The sequence below is a fragment of the Chrysochloris asiatica genome, unplaced genomic scaffold (assembly GCF_000296735.1).
Source record: "Chrysochloris asiatica unplaced genomic scaffold, ChrAsi1.0 scaffold00164, whole genome shotgun sequence".
In the NCBI taxonomy this organism is placed as follows: domain Eukaryota; kingdom Metazoa; phylum Chordata; class Mammalia; order Afrosoricida; family Chrysochloridae; genus Chrysochloris; species Chrysochloris asiatica.
Window position 1 is genome coordinate 2,234,727 of NW_006408682.1, and position 14,581 is coordinate 2,249,307.

Consider the following 14,581-nt stretch of genomic DNA (forward strand, 5'->3'; position numbering starts at 1 on the left):
TATCTTCACAAGTAATATTGCCTGCAGTGGGAAAATATCTTCACAAGTAACATTGCCTGCTGAATTTCCTTGGCTGTTAATTCTTTAAAAATTAAATTTATGGACCATTCATACATTCCAAAAGTACAAGGTCACCAAAATGTCTACGTATATCATATGATTGCTGGAATTCAGGCATGACAGCTCTTTCTACTGCTGCATTAATCATATAATTGGCAAGTTTAACTGTTAACTATTGAATATTAGTACGTTTTTCTAGACTTTTGAATACATTTGCTGGTAATGATGCTGCTTAAAACAGAAAAGGGAAGACATGTTTGTTAAAGAATATCAAATGAAAAAACAAACCACTTTGCATAGCTACCAAAATGGACAGCAGTTTGTTATAACTTATCAGCCTCCTGATAGACATGCCGAAAAATAAATACATAAAAGAACCTACACAAACTTTGTCTGAAAGGAAATTGACCTAAAGAGTGGCCCTGGTCCAGTAACTAAACACGGGGTATTCTGCAAATTGGCTGTTCCTTTGCCTATCAATTTAATAACTTCTGGGCTGCTCTTTCCACCCGAAACTATAGTTCTGGGCAATAAATTAGAAAGCATATATAAAAATGCATTGGAAAATAAAAAGTACTCTACCAATAGAGAGTTCTATTATTATTATTTGGTTTAATGCCGCGTAGGAATTATGCTCACAGTGGCTGCCCTGGAAGATTTTTAGCATTTTTTTCCTGGTTTCATGCCCACTCTTGTTTGGACTCTCTACAGTCTGGGTTTTTATGGAGGAGATTTTCTGACTAAGTGAAGTGACATGTGAATTTTCTTTTCTTTTCTTTTTTAGCAGTTTTATGTACAGAGAGAAATTGACCTCTCTGAAAGAGATGCTTCGTTTTTAAAAATATGGGTGACATTTCTTCCATAATTGGATTCAATCACTTTAACCTGCAACAAAAGATTTGTAGTATGCTATTTTATCAACAGATACAGTTAATAACTCTTGATTTTTTCAAACCCAAGACAAAAGTTGTTTAAAAAGGTCAAATTACTTTGTAAAATCCATAGTGAAAGAAATGATAACAAAATGGCCATTCTGAGTCAAGGCGAAACCTAATCATTTGGGAGGAACAGAAACAGAAGAAAATTAAGCACACCAACAAAACGGATCAACGTATTGTTTTTCGTTCATTTATCTCTTGTCCTTCATGTAACTGATGTGCCTTCAACCCTGCTCAGTGTTTGTGTGTGTGGCTGAGCTTTTAGATAGTGAGCAACTTCTGAGTAAGGTGAGCCAGCATGCTGAGGTTAGGAAGTACATTTGAGGCCTTGATATGAATTACTGATGGAGCAGCATGGTTGAAACTAATATTAATACTGTCAATACTTCCTACCTCCCCTTAAAACATTGCAGTATTGTCCCTGATCTTTGTTATCCATTTAAAAAATCACTATTGTAAAAATTGTAAGACAGTGGCAAAAGGGTTTAAGTACTCTGGAGAGCCCAGACTGCATTTAGTAGAAGCTCTGCTATATAAACTAAATGAATCTTTAATGTGTTGATAAGATATTTTGTTTAAAAGTGGGTTCTCTAGGGATCTGAGGCAGTATAGCAACGAAAGGCACTAACATTCTTCTATTTAGGGTTTTCTCTGTGCATTCAGACGGGGAAGAATGATTCATTCTGACAAATATTGTAGGCTTTCAGAACAAGCTGTGGTAGTGTTTGTTTAAAGTCTCAGCTTTATGGATCTGAAAGGCAATATGGAGAAAATGAAGTTTTAAATAAATTGTAAAAGTATTTATTATGATGGTGGTGGTGGTGGAGTGCTGTGGAGTCGGTTCCAACTCAGAGTGACTCTGCACAGGGTTTCTGAGGCTGTAAATCTTTATGGGAACAGAAAGCCTCATCTTTCTCCTGCAGAACCTTGGGTAGTTTCGAACTGTTGACCTTGAGGTTAGCAGCCTGACTCATAACCACTACACCACCGGAGTTCTTTGAATTCATTATTATAACGACTATAAACTAGCTCTGCCACTATCTTCTCAGCTTCCAGTTTGGGTTTATGTCAGCTATATCTAAAGAAAATCTTCATGATTTCCTTAAACAGATACTTTATCCCACTCAGTAGAATTAATATATATTTTAAATGTTTTATGGTGAATTGTGTGATCGTTTACATTGGGAGACCATTAGTTTTACATTCATCCTATCATATATAATTTCATTGCCATGGTTAGATTCCCCTCCATGCATCATTAACCAACCAAAGTGTATACCCTGCAAGCCTGCACCCCAGTCATCAGCGCACAGCCCCTCTCCCTCTCTGGCTCTAAAGTCTCCAGCCGCTCCATCTTTCTGCATCATCATCTCTGCCTCCATCTTAGGCATCACCGCTTCTCTGGATAGGGTCCCACTCTCTGCTTTTCTCCCTTCATGGTCCCAGGGACCTCTGCTCCTATACTACAAAGTTAATCACTCCCCTCCTTGCTAAAAAAAGAAAGTCTACCTTTACATTTCTAACCCTCACAGTCAGTCCTGATAACAATTATTCACCATTTTATCACAAAAGACCTATCCTCATCTCCTTTCTTCAGCCCTGCCTAGACAGATTGGATACTACTCAGTGAAGATTCTGCCTTCCTCCACACCCTCTGGATCTAAGTTCCCTCTTGAAAGCTTGTAAGCCAGTCACTTCTTGCCTTTGTAGCCCACTTCCTCCGCCTCCCATTTTGGATAGCTAATGTCCAAGTTGCCCATCCCTGTCTACTCTGTGTATGGAGGGGGTGGGAATGATTCTTGCTGTAAGGATTTGTTCCTTTTTTGAGCTACTGCTTCCATAGATATAGGTCAAGTTCATTAAATTGTATCAGATTACGCTTCTTTTCCTCTTCTTTTTTCTTCTGGTTGAGCTCTGATCATCCAGTCATTGAAGCCAGGTCAAGTGGGTATTATCTGCAAGTGTGGGTGTTCTTATGCATATGCCCTCTCTTCTTATCAGCTGGATGCTTCACTCTCCACTCTAGTCCTCTGTGGCTATGTCACTCACTCTGGGCCCAAGAGTCTCCCCAGGTCTTGCCACACTGCTGGCCAACCGAGTTTCCACCCAGATTCACAGGAGTCTATATTGAATGTTGTAGGGCTTAGCTCACAGCTTCATTGCTGCTTTTCCCTCACTTCCCCTTATTGGTGACAAACATGGTCACAAATCAGAGCATGTATTCTTATTGCGTCTTAGTCTTGGAAGGGGGTTTGTTCCAAGGGGGCCCGACCACTTGCCTTGATGTCTCCTGGGCAAGCAACTTGCTTGTTCTTGTAGTAATCAGTCGGTCTTCTATATAGTTTTGTATTTTTCCTGTCTGTCTTTCTTTCAGGAAGTATCTTCTGTTCTTTTAGCCTCTCCAGGTAGAACTAATAACAATAATTTAAAACTTATTGTTATGATGTTATGATCATATTTTTTCTCAGCTTCTCAAAAGATTGCTATTGCTTCAAAGACAATTGATGTATTTTTATTAGTATTCTTTGTATTCCCAACGTCTAGCAATGTACCTGACATGCCAATAAAAGCTAAATCAATGTCTGTGGAATAAATGAACCAAGCATTAGAGGATGTAGTGGACATTTGCTATGCATATATCATTGTGCAGCTGTTAATATAGAGGCGTTTCTAATGCACTTATAAATGGTATGTATTCATTATCTTTACCTACAAAATAAGGATGTTTGAATCTATTATAACTACTACATAGGGATGATCTGAATAACAAAATCTAAATCTAAATGAATTTCACTGGAAAATCCAGTATCCTAAAAGAAAATATATCACTGTTAAACATTATATAAGCTTATTTTGAATCACATTCATGTGCTCCAGAATCTTATTTCATCAGCCAAAATGTATTTACATGGAAGCTGTTCTTGTCCCAGTCAGTACTATTTTAAAGAGGTTTTAGACTATTTTCTGTTCTTGTCTATATTTATATCAACTTTTTCTAAAAGGCAAGTCAGTAACTGATCAATTTGTCAATTTAACCATTTGGAAAAGAAAGAAGGTTCATTGAGACAAATTTACAAATCAAATTAAGTGCCCTTGAGTTGATTGCAGCCCATAGTGACCTTATGTAAGATTTCCAAGGAGTGACGGGTGGTTTTGAACCATTGAACTTGTGGTTGTTAGTCAATTGCCAAATCAGGACCTCAAATCAAATAATGGTTACAAAACAATGGTTACTAAATTTGATACCTGAAAAGCTTCTCGGGAAATGTGTGGCGGCGGAATTGTATTACGAATGGCAAAATAATCAGTCGAAACAAAGGAGATCTTAAGAAAACACCAGAACATTGGATTTGTGTGTACTTTAATAGAAGGAGTATAGAAAGGAAGATAGGAAAATAACCAGATGGTGAAAGTATCAGAAAACAGTTGTTGCCAAGTACTGTCGAGTCACTTCTGACTCATAGCAAACATTTATAGGGTTTCTGAATAGAAGTTGGTGGGTGTGAAACACTGACCTTGTCATTATTAGTCCATTGTTTAGCATACAGCATCACAACAGGACTCCAAAAAACTGAGCCATATTATATTTCTTAGCAGAAGTAATTTATCTGTTGATGTTGTTAAGTGCTGTGACGTATATTCTGACCCATAGCAACCCTGCACAGGGTTTCTGAAGAGTGGCTGGTGGGTTTGAACAGCTAACCTTATGGTTAGCAGCCCATTACTTAAAATAGGGCAGGTACTAGTCTTGTCTCAAGGAAAGAATTGACAAAAATCATCCTTATAGAGATTAAAATCTATGAGAAGAGGTAGTCAATAAAATAGAACAAAACTCCAGTGTTTTTCCCTTGGAAGTCCCTGGTGATGAAAATGATTAATGATCTTGACTGCTAACCAAAAGCCTGGAGTTTGCATTCTACCCAGAGGCACCTCAGAAATAAGGCTTGCTTATCTACTTCTGAAAAACACCAGCCATTGAAAATCCTGTGGATTACAGTTTTGTTCTGATACTCTGACACATATGGAATTGCCAAAGCAACTGGTTTTGTTTTGTTTTTGTTTTTTACTTTTACCTTTCAGGTCATACTCAAAACCTTTATGACTTTCATCTTCTGTTCTAGAGGAGGGCAAGAAGCAGGTAGGAAAGGATTGCCATGAAATGCCTGAAAGACTCAAGTAGACCAAAAAGAGTGAGACAGCAAAACCTAAGGAAAGACAGTGGAGAAAAATAAGGGAGTAAAGCCACGAAAAAACCGTGCAGAGATATGAGAGTCTGAGAGCCACTGTACAGAATTCATATCTCAGACTTCCTGAAAAAAAAAAAAAAAAAAAAAAACCATTGATATTATTTGAGTCTTGTTTTTTAATGATAAACATTTTCTGTTGCCCAAGGTCATGACCTTTAGAGGGCAGTAGTTCACTAGTATCCACTGGAGATGAAACTGACTTGCAGAACAGTAATTAGAATTAAATGTGTCAAGTTTGTTACATGGGTCATCCAAAGAGTGACTTTTTCTCCAGACATAACTGTGTAAGTATTTTTCTGGTGCCTACTTTTTCATTATAATGACGCCTTGGGGAATCTATGAGGAAGGAGAAACTTAATCTGACTATGAGTAGGGGTTCTGCTAGAAGAGCTTAGAATTCTTTAGCACTTCCCCAACCCCCAAAAAGAGAAACAATGGGCTTAAGTGTTTTTAAAAATGTGCTGACTTTTATGGTGGTTTAAAAATAAACGAATACAGCTCCTAGACCCTGTCCACTGTAGTAGAGGAAATTCTCCCTTAACTTCCAGCTCAGACAATTCTTCCAAATTAGATTCAGTTCAAGGTGACAGCATCGTTTTGCTCTCCTCTGAGTGGGTGCAGAGCAGATGAGGAATAATTAGACTCATCTTGACCACACCATTACAGGACCGCCACCAAAAGCCCAGCTGCCCTGCTTCAGTTGGAAGGAACTCAACCAAGTTGTTCCTGGCCAAGAGTCATTGGCTCTGTCCCAACAAGAAAGTAGTGCCTATTTCTATTTATTTTCATGCTAAGGTCAAAACACCTGGAATCCTCAAATGATGTTCCAATGTCTTTCTTTGGTTTTGTAAGCAAGACAATAGTTTGAAGTAAAAGACATTTTCTTTCACACAGAAATATGTGCTATATCGTGCCTCAGAGGAATCCTGGTGTGATGCTTTAGGATAAGCACTGGAGTGTTAGCCCAAGGTCAGCGGCTCAAACCCTCCCGGGAAATCCTGTATAGTGTTGCTCTGAGTCAGAACTGCCTGTACATCATTTAACAACAACAACTAAGACAACCTAAGAGCAAAGATTGATGTAAAGTTACACACACTGTGAAAATCTGTAAATAAGTGAGACTTTTTTTTTTTTTTTTTTTTAATGGGCACACAACTTTTTCTTTAAGTGCCAGCGACTACATGGGAGAATTGCTTAGACATTTCTGGAGTCATTTGGCTATTGGGCAATTAACTGCCCAAAAAGCAGAGTCCCTATCTGCTGCTATTTACTTACCAATACCACCCTCAAGGATGTTAAATCTTACTGTCCTCACACATTTCCTTCCACCAACGGCTGGTAAGCTCTCATATATATTTGATAAACAAGGTCTAATGTCTTCATCCCTGCCAGGAAGAGGTATAAGTAGCATTATGCAGAATACAGGGTGGAGAAATTCTTCTACTATTGAATAAGAAATTTCCTAAATTACTGAGTAAACCTGTATTAGTGCTAAAATCATAAGCACTTGGTTTGCAAAAGACTGTTTTACAGTGGGAGTTCACTCTATTTTGAGTATTAACATAAATTCTGTCCCTCTTGAGTTTTTTCTGACCATTAAACCCCCTAGGTATAACATTTGACCCTCAGGTAGAGAGTGTTTGAATGTGGATTACTGTGACTTCCTTAGCCAGTTCAGGGACAGTCTCATCCTTAAGGACTTACCTGGACTTGTTCTCAGTGGATATTTGGGGAGTACCCAGGCCCCGTGGTCATGAGTTATGATCTGGTCATTGCTAGTCAGAATGCCGCAGAACCAATCCTGTAAACATTTCTTATCTATAATAATGCATTCATTCCAATCATGATCTCTTTCCTACTTCTTTAGTCCCACCTATGACTGTGATGAATTGCTCTGCTGTCAATCATGACTTTGTGATGGATTTCCTTTGTTTTCCATCTTCTATGAATTGTTGTTATTGTTAAGTGCTCTGTAGTCTGTTCTGATTCATAGTGACCCTATGCACAAACAGAACCAATCATTACCCAGTTCCGTGCCATCCTGACATGTGTTGTGATGTTTTAGCCCATTGCTGCTGCCATTGAGTCAATCCATCTCCTTGGGGTTTTGTTTTTGTGCTTTTTTTTTTTTTTGCTGACCTGCCACTTCATGAAGCTTGATGTCCTTCTTCAGGGACTGGTCCCTCATGATTATATGTCTGAAGTATAAGAGAGAAATTCTTACAGAATTGCTACTGATAATAATAATTACTGAATATTGTCTCATATGCTTTGAACTTTCCATTTTAAGAGAATATCTAGGCCTCAGCAAGTCTTCAGCATGATGGGTGCTAAAAGCATTATCCAAAGACCAGTTAACTCAAAGAGTTGATCTTTCATCTTTTGAGCAAAATCAAAGCTAACAGATATTCCATGGAATGAATCATAACGAGAAACAAGTCTTGGATTTATCAATATGTCCAGAGAGCAAGGTCTAATCAAAATGCTGGCTTATAAGAGGAGCTTCTAGGCCAGTAAATTCAAGGTTGAGTGGTTAGCTAAGAAAGTTATGGCAATTGTTTTAAAGGATTCCAAAGGGGTAATCTTGATAGATTTTCTAGTACGATGAATGAGGATTACTGGGGCATACTGGGAAATTTTTTTAAGAAAATTGAAAGTACACTGGCCAGAAAATTTGCACCAATAATTCTTTTTTGTTCCCATCATGCCAATGCATCTGTTTATTCTTTGAGGGAAGTAAGGACTGCGCTATGAAAATTTCATTGGGAAACTTTACTTCAGTCACCCTTTAGCTCTGGTCTTTACTCTGCTGTCTCCTTTTTGTTCCCAAAACTCAGTCAACACTGAAAAGAAACACAATGTGAGTCCCTTGGGAATGCCCAAACTCTCATTTTGATGTGATGTCAATCAAAGCACACAAAACTCTTCAGAGAGGGGTTGTTGTTGTTTTTAAGTGCTGTTGAGTCAATTGCAACTCCTAGTGTGAGAAATTTTCAAGATGGTCCATCTTCAGGAATAAAGGGCTCAAGAGATTGCTAGACCAGACATAGGTTGTTAATGTAAGCAGGATGAAATGGGGAAGGGAGGAAAGAAATGGATTCTAGGACTAGAAACTTTAAATAAGAATACAGTCATTAAGACCCTGTGCACCATTCTGGCTACTCTAGGGGGAGGGAAAATGGGACATTCCAGGTATAATTGTAAATGGGAACCTGGAACCAGAGGAGGAGCTTTTTCAAGACAAGGGAATAAAACTATTTACGGGCAGGCCATGTAGCACATCTGCCCGTGTCTACTGTGTTGGGCACCCGATTCTGCAAAATCGAATAATGGAAACCTCACTCTTGCTAAAATGAGTACAGATTGGATTACTTTAGCGTTTGTCAGTACGGACAACCTTTCTCACAATAATGACCCTGTATAGGGTTTTCAAGGAGCAACTGGTGAAGTATATAGACCTAGCTGGAGTATGTGCTGAGAAAAGCAACTTCATATTTTTATTTTCTTTAGCTTTTTATTGTGAATTGAGTGAAGGTTTACAGACTAGATCATCATTTTTACATTCAACAAATTATACACTTTGTTTCATCTCAATGATTGCAATCCCCTCCATACAACAATAGTTATCCTGTTTACTTCCTGTGGTTCCTGTTTTCATTCCACTAACCTTCTCATAGGAGTCCTGGTGTGGTGCTCTGGGTTAATGTGCCATACTGAAAAGCCGTTTGAACTGCAAGGTTAGCGGTTCAAACTCACCAGCTGCGTCTCGGGAACCTTATACAGGGCTACTACGGGTCGGAACTGACTCAATGGAACTTAACAACAACAACCTTCTCATCACTTCTCAACTTTATCCTTAGGGGAATGTTGCCTTTTTTATTTTGAATGGTTGACCATTCCATGGTGAGCATACCTTACTAGTGTTGTTTTCCCCTTATATACCTACTTGGCTAAAAATTGGGCCATGAAGGTTGAGTTCCTTTCCAGGCCTGAAGAGTGGTCAAGAGCCACAATCTCAGGTTCCTCTAGTTTATTTTTGATCAGTAAGTCTGATTTTTTATGTATAATTTTGAGTTTTGTCCCATATTTTCTCCCACTCTATCCAGGACCTTCAGAGCAGTTGTTGTTGTTGTCAGGTGCCATCGAGTCAGAACCGACTCATAGCGACCCCATGCTCAGCAGAACAAAACAATGTCCAAACCTGGGTCAACCTCACCACCGCTGCCACACTTGAGTCCATCAATGATGCCACCTGGCCAATCCATCTTGTTAGGGGTCTTCCTCTTTTTCTCTGACCCTCCACCTTACCCAGCATGACATCCTTCTCCAATGATTGTTTCCTCCGGACAATATGTCCAAAGTAGGAGAGATGAAGCTTAGCCATCCTGGCCTCCAAGGAGCACTTTGGCTGCACTTCTTCCTAAACAGATCTATTGGTTCTTTTGGCAGTCCATGGCACTTTCAGTCTTCTCCTCCAACACAACTCAAAGGCATCAATTCTTCTATGATCTTCCTTATTCACTGTCCAGCTTTCGCATCCATATGAGGCTATTGAAAACACAATGGCCTGGGTCAGGCACACCTTAGTCCTCAAGCTGACATCTCTGCTCTTCTACACTTTAACAAGTTCCTGTGCAGCAGATTTGCCCAGTGCAATACGTCGTCTGATCTCTTGACTGCTACTTCCGCGAGTGTTGATAGTTGATCCAAGAAGAATGACGTCCTTGACAACTTCAGTCTTTTCTCCATTGATAAGAATGTTGTTTACTGGTCCAGTGGTGAGGATTTTTGTTTTCTTGACATTGAGATGTAATCCATATCAAAGACTGTGTTCTTTGATCTTCATAAGTAAATGTTTCAAGTCCTCTTCACTTTCAGCGATCAAGGTTGTATCATCTGCATATCACAGGTTGTTAATGAGTCTTCCTCTAATCCTGATGCCACTTTTTTTTCGTAGAACCCAGCTTCTCGTATTATTTGCTCAGCATACAGGTTGAATAAGTATGGTGAAAGAATACAACCCTGAATTGATTTAAGAACAGTCAGTATCCCCTTGTTCTAGTCTACCAATTGCCTCTTGGCCTATGTACAGATTTCTTAGAAGTACAATTAAGTGTTCTGGGTTACTCAAACTTCTCAATGTGGTCCATAGCTTGTCATGATCCACACAATCGAAAGCCTTTGGTAGTCAATAAAGCAGTTGTTAGTGGTAGCCAAATACCATCTAGTTCTTCTGTTCTTAGGATCTTGGACACTGATGTTCACATGTTCCGTTAGTTATTGGACTAATTGATTCTCGTGTTGTTAAGTTCCCTTGAGTAGGTTTGGACTCACAGAAACCTTGTGTAGGGTTTCTGAGGAGCAGCTGATGAGCTTGAACTGCCAACCTTGCAGTTCAAACGGCAATGTCTAGCATATTAACCCACAGTGCCGCACCAGGACTCTTAATTGATTATAAGTGTCTTCAGTTCTCATCACTCTTCTTTCTTCCATGTATGGAAAGGCCACTAGTTGCACCTTGGTGATGGTGGTGGTGGTGTGCTATGGAGTCAGTTCTGACTCATAGTGACCCTGCATAGGGTTTCTGAGGCTATAAGTCTTCATAGGAGCAGAAAGCCTCATCTGTCTCCCATGAAAATGTTGGTAGTTTCAAACTGCTGACCTTGAGGTTAGCAGTTTGACTTGCTACACTACGCTAGATGGCTGTAATAGAGTTCTTTAGATCTCAAATGCTACTCACCAAAGTAGGATGTAGAACATTGTCTTTGTGGACTATTTTATGCCCAACTGATCAAGGTATCCCCTGAGACTATGATCCTAACTTCCAGTCTTAGAAACTCATTGTCTTAAGATGTTTGATAATATCCAGGAAATTTTCATTATTTTGCATCCTGTATGTTCTGCCACATTCATAGGTGTGTTTGAAGCAAACGTAAAAACCCATGTACAAACACTATGTTATATATTTGTGGGTATACTCCCACTCTTCCTCCCATAGGCATTCATCTGGTGTATCGGTCCATGCATCCACACACAGAACATTATTCCAAGATTGTGTATAAAACCTCTATTCCCTTTTGGCCTTGCATGCATCCCTACCTTCCCCTGTCTTCATCATTTTTCTGCTAACCTCCCCCTTCTTGTATATTGCCCTCCTCATCACCTGAGTTAACATGTGACCGCTTAACAACACCAGGACTCTGGGTGTGGTGCTATAGGATAAGCACTCAAACACAAGATCGGTTTGAACCACAAGGTCAGTGGTTCAAATCCCCAAGTTGCTCCTCAGAAACCCTATATACCAACTCTATGACTCCACAGCACTTAACAGCAACAACAAGAAGGTTTTATAGATGGTTGTTTCATTCTTCTGATACTGGATTTCCAGTTTTGCCAGCACCATTTTTAACAAGATAATCTCTTCCCCATTTAATGTATCTTGGCCCTACATCAAAGATTAGTTCACAGTATGTGAATGGATTTACTTTTGGGTTCTAAATTCTGTTCCACTGATTTATTCATCTTCAATTGTTCTAGTATGGGGCTGTTTTGACCACTGTAACTGTGTAGTAGAGTTCAAGATCAGGGAGTGACAGGCCTCCAACTTTGTTCTTTTTCTTAAGCAATGCTATTTCAGAGTTCTCCTTCCTTTCCATATAAAGTTAGGGATCAGTTTTTCTATGTCTTTAAAGAATGATGTTGGAATCTGGATTGGGAATGAATTGTATCTATAGATTGTTTCAGGTAGTGTTGACAATTTTACAATGTTAAGTCTTCCCCTAAATGAGCATGGCATATTCTTCCATTATTGTAAAACTCTTTGGTTTTTTGTAGTAGTTTTGTAGTTTTCTTTGTGTTGGTCTTTTGTACCTGTGATTAGATTTATTTCTAAGTATTTAATATTTTTGGTAGCTATTGTAAATGGTATCATTTTGCCGATTTATTTTTCAGAACTGTATTACTGTGGAGGTATCCAACTTATTTTTGTATATTGGTCTTGTACCCTACCCTTTGCTGACTGTTCCAATGAGTTTCAATATATTTTCTTAATTTATTGGCTGTAGCTGTATAGTAAGATGGAATAGTATGTTAACTATTCTTGAAGCTTTATACTTCTATAATATATTTGGAAAGAGCTTGTCAAGTTCCCTTAAATAATAATAATAATCAAAAGCTAAATAAAAACTGGCATTTTAATTGTAATTGTTTTGGATCCATAACTCATTTTCAGGAAAATTAACAATCTATGGCTTTAGGATTTCCAGTCTTTGATCATGGCCCATATCTCAATTTATTTAGGTCTGAATTGTATTTCTTAGTGAGGTTTATGGTCTAGATACATTGAACATTGCTTATTATTTTGCAATTTGTGCTATTGTAAATGCGTTTACTTTCTGCCCCCTAAATTTGCTGGTATGTAGAAATACAATTAAGTTTTACTTATCAATTTATTATCTAATAAACATACAAAAGTTAATAATTTCTAATTCAAGATCTAATTCTTTAATGATTATTTCTAACTTATACTATTAGAAATTTCTCTATACATTCTCTTATGCAGAGTATCTCTACCTTTATCTAAAGATAAATCCTCTCCTGAGATTTCAAATATCAGCTCTTGCTACCTCTATCAACTATCCCATACTTTGTTTCTGAAGGATGAGACTCTCTACTCCACTGCCTCTTTACTCATAGTTTTCAAATATTTTTAAATCTCCTCCATGGTTACAAAAACAAAGAACCTAAAAGACTTGCTTAATTTAACCCTTGCATCCGCTATTGTACAATATTGTTATCTATAGGAATGTGCTGCTCTTTTCTATTTTATGATTCTCTTTTTGTTGTCTGTACTTAATCAGTTAGGGAAAACAAACAAGAAAACAGTCATATTTGAAGGGATTTCCTTTTCTACTTATGAATTATAAATCGCTGTAGTTAGTTTGAATCTCCTATCCTGCTGTGGCGCTGTGGGCTGATGCATTGGATTGCAAAGTCAGTTTGAACCGCAAGGTCAGTGGTTCAAGCTCATCAGCTGCTTTTCAGAAACTCTATAAAGGGTCGCTGTGGGTCAGAACCAACTCAACAACACTTAACAACAACAACATAATAGAGATGGAGTCTTAGTGTGGTGCTGTAGGATAAGCATGGGACCATTAAACACAAGGTCTATAGTTCAAACCCACCAGCCACTCCTCGGAAACCTTATACAAGGTGGCTCTGAGTCAAACCCACTCTACAGCATTTAAAAACAACAAGGAGAGAGATAAATGAGCCCTGTTGGCACAGTAGGATGCAAATGAACCACTAATTACAAAATTGACAGTTCAAACCCACCAGCTGCTCCATGGGAGAAAGATGAGACTTTCTGATCTTAGAAAGATGTACAGCTTTAGTCTCGGTGACCTTATACAGGTCTGCAATGAGTTGTAATTGATTCATTGACAATGAGGTGTTTCTTGGGGTTTTGTTATAATAGAGATAAGGAGCAGTGCTGCTGCTCTAGGGTAAGCACTGGACTGCTAATCACAGGTCAGCATTTCAAACTCACCAGCTATTCTGCTGGAGAAGATGAAGCTTTCTGAACCTGTAAGAATTGACAATCACAGAAACTGTGTCGTTGATATGAGTCAGAATCAAGTAGATGGCAAGGGATATAAGAGAGGTAATACCACAAAATCCTGTCACCTATCTGGCTTGTGCCTTCATCAGTAACCATATAGTATTAAAAACACTTGTTCCTGAATCTGTGCTCAATATTCTGCTTTCCACCTGTATTACTTAGAGCGTCTCCTGGTACCATCAACACTCAGTAATATTGGTTAAAAATAAATGACATCTTTTTGGCCATTCTGAAAGAGAATTCAACCTTAAGATCAATGGTCTCTATATATTACGTGATCTGGAAAGCGTTCAGAGATGACATTCCTCATAATTAATAACTATATGTATTTATATCATAAAGTAATATACACTTTACCTGAAATTTTATCATGTTTCTCTTTTATAGTGGTAAGACATTAAAATTAGAAAGGGAAAATAAGTTCATAGGGCCTCTTGTCCTTCCTGTGTTATTCAGAATAAACGTTACTATAGATAATAATAGTGAATGAGATTCTGGAGTAAGGAATTGGTCAATCTTAATTTGATAAGAAAGTGAGCATTTTTTTTTTTTTATCATATACAATATAGAGAGTTACATCAAAAAAAAATATTTTTTAAACCCTTGCCAAGGGTTTTAATCTCTGCACCCTGATTTTAAAATGATATTTTGGTTTCAGTAATTCCTGCTAAGATTTCAGTTGTATTCCCACAATATGTGTCAAATTTGGCCAGGTC